Source organism: Sciurus carolinensis, chromosome 6, assembly GCF_902686445.1.
Source record: "Sciurus carolinensis chromosome 6, mSciCar1.2, whole genome shotgun sequence".
NCBI lineage: Eukaryota > Metazoa > Chordata > Mammalia > Rodentia > Sciuridae > Sciurus > Sciurus carolinensis.
The window spans coordinates 64,104,044-64,109,942 of NC_062218.1; the positions used below are offsets into that span (position 1 = coordinate 64,104,044).

General features: G+C 36.6%; 1 non-coding gene across 1 annotated transcript; it reads right to left on the bottom strand.

Annotated features, from left to right (window-relative positions):
* Positions 1-730: 730 nt before the first annotated feature.
* LOC124987778 (U6 spliceosomal RNA) lies at positions 731-837 on the bottom strand. The gene has a single exon (XR_007109287.1). It is a non-coding gene; the product is annotated as a U6 spliceosomal RNA (small nuclear RNA).
* Between the last annotated feature and the right edge of the window lie 5,062 nt (positions 838-5,899).

The window sequence follows — 5,899 nt, forward strand, 5'->3', positions numbered from 1 at the left end:
TGACTTAGTGAACCCACTAGCAAATACGCCCAGACATCTAGCATTAATGCTCCATATTCCAAAACTTTGTTAGCTCTCTTAAATCAGAAATTTTTCTAATGGACTAAGCTTTTGGTTAAATAATTTTGAGTTTTATTTTGCATAAACTGTATTTATAACTGCAAACTATAGTTTAAATGCTCTCTTAAAATAGTACCCCCTTAACATTAAATATCATGGGGCAGTATTCCAGATCAGACATGGCTTGGAGTCACACCAAACAAATGGTAACATCACTACATATTCTACAAATTTTTTAAAAAATTTTGAATTGGATAATGGTGATGGTTGCAAAAACTCGTGACTATACTGGAAATCACTGAATTGTGCCCTTTAAAATGGTGAATTTGATGCCATGTGAATTGTACTTCAATAAAAAAAATACTTGGTACTTTTCATTTCATGTATGAGTACAGGCATTTTTGAGAATAAAACCCCAGAAGTAGGATTGATAGCTCAATGAACATGTATGCACTTCTATTTCTCTTCTTTTTTTTTGTTCTAGGGATTGAACCCAGAGGCACTCCATCACTGATTCATCCCCAGCACCCCACCTATCTCTTTTAAATAGGGTTTTGCTAAGTTGCTCAGGCTGGCCTTGAACTTGCTATCCTGTCTGAACCTCTTGAGTTCCTGGGATTATCGGCATGCACCACCATGCCTGGTTCATATGCACTTTTTTTTTTTTTTTTTGAATATGGAACGCTTCACGAATTTGCGTGTCATCCTTGCGCAGGGGCCATGCTAATCTTCTCTGTATCGTTTCAATTTTAGTATATGTGCTGCCGAATGGAGCACTCATATGCACTTTTAATTTGTGATTTTGCTGAATTTCGCTCAGATTTTGTGCCAATTTATACTCCCCATAACACGAATGACAGGAGTTGTTACTCTTACCCCACACCCTTGCTAATATACAGTGTGTGTTGTCAAACTTTTAGAATTTTGTCAAACTGATAAATAAAAAAAATGGTAACTTGGTGTAGTTTTAATTTGCTGCTCTTTCGTGAGTAAAATATTGAGTTTGGTTTGTTATTTTTTTTTTTTTTTTTTTTTTTTGCCTAATTCCTACAAAATTTAATCCACTGGTAATGCTTGCCTGTACTGCCATGTTTTGTTACATAGGAATCTGTAATTCTTGTGGCAGGAAGAAGTTGCTCTGTTTCCAGCCCTCTCAATCAACCCCAATTTCAGTTCTACACTACAGCTCAGTATATAATTATTCAAATTAGCAATGAGTCTTTTTGGCAACAAATTAAACCTCTGCAGAAAACGAACCAAGTGCCATAAAAAGAAAATAGAAGTTGAATTTTTAGCCTTTGAATCTGAGCTTTTGAAAACCAAACAAAAGGCTAGAGCTTCTCCAAATTACTGATTACACAATAATCTCTGAATCCTGATGTCTGATTTTACCCCCCAGGGTTAAGTTAATAGAGCTCTTTTCTTGTAGCAAGAAAAAGAGACCCTATAAATACTATTCATTCTTTAAATACATTTATTTGCATAGCTTTTTCCATCATTGAAGATTAATCTTCCATCTATATAATAACTTGAATCACAAACATGCCCATTTTCTGGGTGGAAAATCAGATTGTGATGAGAACTCCCAAGTTGAGATCAATTGCAAGGCTGTCTTCCAATAACATATGGTTCATCCAATTTTCAGCAGCAATACTTTAGACTCTAAAATTTCAAAACAAACATTTTGAATCTATTCTCTTGAGTACCACCAACTAAATTTATTTCTCAATGGAGATGTAACTTAATAGTTTCGTTGTGTTTTGTACCCAGCATCCTCCTAATGACATTTTCCCTACCCGGGTCTGAGGTCTTAAGCCTCTGAGTCTTAGAGAGGTTGTTTCAAGATAATAAAAACAACAGAGCTGGAATAATAGTGAAAGCTATATTTTTGGAGCACTTACTATGTGACAGGCTCTGTTCTAACAACTTTAAGAATGTTAATTCATTTAATTTGCACAGCAGCTTACGAAGTATGGATTATAATTATTCCCCTGTATACAGAAGAAGAAAACAAAGCATAGGAGGTTAAACACCTTGTCCAAGGTCACCCAGCTGATTAACAAAGTTAGGATTCCAACCTAGAATTTCTGATTCCATTGACGGTACTCCTAACCACTACTCTATGTTGAACATCCGGGACAATCTGACCCAATATTCATTAAATATTTATTTATTTGTTTATTTATTGCAGCACTGCAGATCAAACCAGGGCCTTACACATGCTGTGCAAGCACTCTACCACTGTTTTCAAGTAGAAGTAATACTCATGTGAACATAGAGTTTGAATCCAGTCTTGCCATTGCCAGAATACTACTTAGCAGAAAGCAAGCCACTGCCTAAATTTATAGTTGTCCCATAAACTTCAACAACCTAACTCATCTCAACTACATCATTTCTTAAAATTTCATCTTTCCAAATCATGAAGTTTTCACAATAAGCAGAAATGTTCTACATTTTTCCCTATCTTAATGTTGCAAATCCTACGTCTGTTTCTTCCCTTAATAGTATAGGACATAAACTTACCCCATTATGGCGACAACAGCTCTCAGAAAGGTCTGGAGAAGCAGAGAACATAGCAGCCGGTTAAGATCTTTCTCAGGTAGTTTACTGGAGGTGTAGGGGTTAGGAAACCATTACTTGTCAGAGTGTATAAGAGATTTCTAGATGTAAATCATTTGTGACTTTATCTCAAGGGTTATTGGAAATGAATAATGAGACCAGCACAACCATGTCCCCAGGAGGAAAACTCCAGGACAATAATTACCAAGATCACAATGAAAGCCAAGTGGTAATTAACTCTATTGGTTAGATAATTAAGTGAAACAAAAATACTTTTAGAAAATAAAATTTCAGATATTTAATATTAAACAATTGCAGAATAGCTTTGAGAACTTAAAAGTACAGTTTAGAGGATAGCTCCCTATATAATGGAATGGTGGAAACTGCAATAAATGATGTAAAAAAGCATGTTAAAAACTGTGCATTTCATAAGGACATACTTTCTGTTAAGTATGCCAGCAGGTGGTCATGTTTACTGTCATATTTGAATCTTCATTAAAGTGTTGTTCCTTTTCAGTTTGTGTGTCTGAGTATTATAGAACATTAGGTTTGAATCAGCACCGAATATTTTTGCCCATCCTCCAAATTTTTGATCATTACCCCAATAGAAGGGGGGCAGTGACTTATATTAGAGTCATTTTGTACCTTCCTAATCACACTTTCCCAATGACAGTCTATGTCCATCCATCTATCCATTCATCCACTTGCTCATTCTCCTGATACCCACCTATTTTTTGCCGGGCACTGACCTAGAAGCTAGGGTTATAAAAACAAACAGCACAAGATCTCTCTGTCTTCAAGTAGCTTTCAGTCTAGTTGGAGGAGGCATTTGTGAACAAATACGTGCTATCAGTTGTTACAGCTTTGGCGTTAGTAGTACCAGGGGCTTTGGCGGGCACAATGGAGGAGTGTGAAAGGGGGAGAGGGGAGGAAGGTCTACAGAGGAGGAAATGCCAGAGATTTGTCCTCTTGTCACCCCTTTTTCATTCTGTTCCCTCTTTCTACAATATCTTACTCTTACTTCTTCATTGGGCTAACCCTTACTCAATACTTTTAAAAATTGTGTGTGCAGTGTCTTCAATGGTTATTCATGAAAGCATTTCAATTTTTTAAAATACTGAAATACAAAATGTGTAAGTAGTGGAAGTCTTTCTTTTTTTTTTTTTTTTTCGATTTTTTTTTTTTTTTTATTATAAAATTGTAAACAAATGGGATACATGTTGTTTCTCTGTCTGTACATGGCGTAAAGGCATACCATTTGTGTAATCATAAATCTACATAGGGTAATGTTGTTTGATTCATTCTGCCATTTTTTCCCTTCCCCCCCTCCCCTCCCACCCTTCCCCTCCATCTATACAGTCCTTCCTTCCTCCATTCCTGCCCCCCTCCCTAAACCCAACTCCAACCCCAACACTAACCCTTCCCACTCCCCATTATGTGTCATCATCCACTTATTAGCGATATCATTCTTCCTTTGGTTTTTTGAGATTGGCTTATCTCACTTAGCATGATATTCTCCAGTTTCATCCATTTGCCTGCAAATGCCATAATTTTATCGTTCTTTATGGCTGAGTAATATTCCATTGTATATATATACCACATTTTCTTTATCCATTCATCAATTGAAGGACATCTAGGTTGGTTCCACAATCTGGCTATTGTGAACTGAGCAGCTATGAACATTGATGTGGCTGTATCTCTGTAATATGCTGATTTTAAGTCCTTTGGGTATAGGCCAAGGAGTGGGATAGCTGGGTCAAATGGTGGTTCCATTCCAAGTTTTCTAAGGAATCTCCACACTGCTTTCCAGAGTGGCTGCACTAATTTGCAGCCCCACCAGCAATGTAAGAGTGTACCTTTCTCCCCACATCCTCGCCAACACCTGTTGTTGGTTGTATTCTTGATAATTGCCATTCTAATTGGGGTGAGATGGAATCTTAGGGTGGTTTTGATTTGCATTTCTCTTATTACTAGAGATGTTGAACATTTTTCCATATGTTTGTTGATTGCTTGTATATCTTCTTCTGTGAAGTGTCTATTCATTTCCTTAGCCCATTTGTCGATTGGATTATTTACATTCTTAGTGTAGAGTTTTTTGAGTTCTTTATAGATTCTGGAGATTAGCGCTCTATCTGAAGTATGATTGGCAAAGATTTTCTCCCACTCTGTAGGCTCTTTCTTTGCATTGCTGATAGTTTCCTTTGCTGAGAGAAAGCTTTTTAGTTTGAATCTATCCCAGTTATTAATTCTTGCTTTTATTTCTTGTGCTATGGGAGTCCTGTTGAGGAAGTCTGGTCCTAAGCCGACATGTTGAAGCTCTGGACCTACTTTTTCTTCTATAAGATGCAAGGTCTCTGGTCTGATTCCGAGATCCTTAATCCATTTTGAGTTTAGTTTCGTGCATGGTGAGAGATATGGGTTTAGTTTCATTCTGTTGCATATGGATTTCCAATTCTCCCAGCACCATTTGTTGAAGAGGCTATCTTTTCTCCATTGCATATTGTTGGAACCTTTGTCTAGTATGAGAAAATTGTATTTATTTGGGTTTGTGTCCGTGTCCTCTATTCTGTACCATTGATCCACCTTTCTATTTTGGTACCAATACCATGCCGTTTTTGTTACTATTGCTTTGTAGTAGAGTTGAAGATCTGGTATTGCGATACCCCCTGCTTCACTCTTTCTGCCAAGGATTGCTTTAGCTATTCTGGGTTTTTTATTCTTCCAGATGAATTTCATAATTGCTTGCTCTATTTCTGTAAGGTACATCATTGGGATTTTAATTGGAATTGCATTGAATCTGTATAGCACTTTTGGTAGTATGGCCATTTTGACAATATTAATTCTTCCTATCCAAGAACATGGGAGATCTTTCCATCTTCTAAGGTTTTCTTGAATTTCTTTCTTTAGTGTTCTGTAGTTCTCATTGTAGAGGTCTTTCACCTCTTTTGTGAGATTGATTCCCAAATACTTTATTTTTTTCGAAGCTATTGTGAATGGGGTAGTTTTCCTAATTTCTCTTTCTGAAGATTCATCGCTTATATATAAAAATGCCTTCGATTTATGTGCATTGATCTTATATCCCGCTACTTTACTGAATTCACTTATGAGATCTAAAAGGTTTCTGGTGGAATTTCCAGGTTCCTCTAAATATATAATCATGTCATCAGCAAACAGGGATAGTTTGAGTTCTTCTTTTCCTATTCGTATCCCTTTAATTTCTTTGGTCTGTCTAATTGCTCTGGCTAGAGTTTCAAGGACGATATTGAATAGAAGTGGTGAA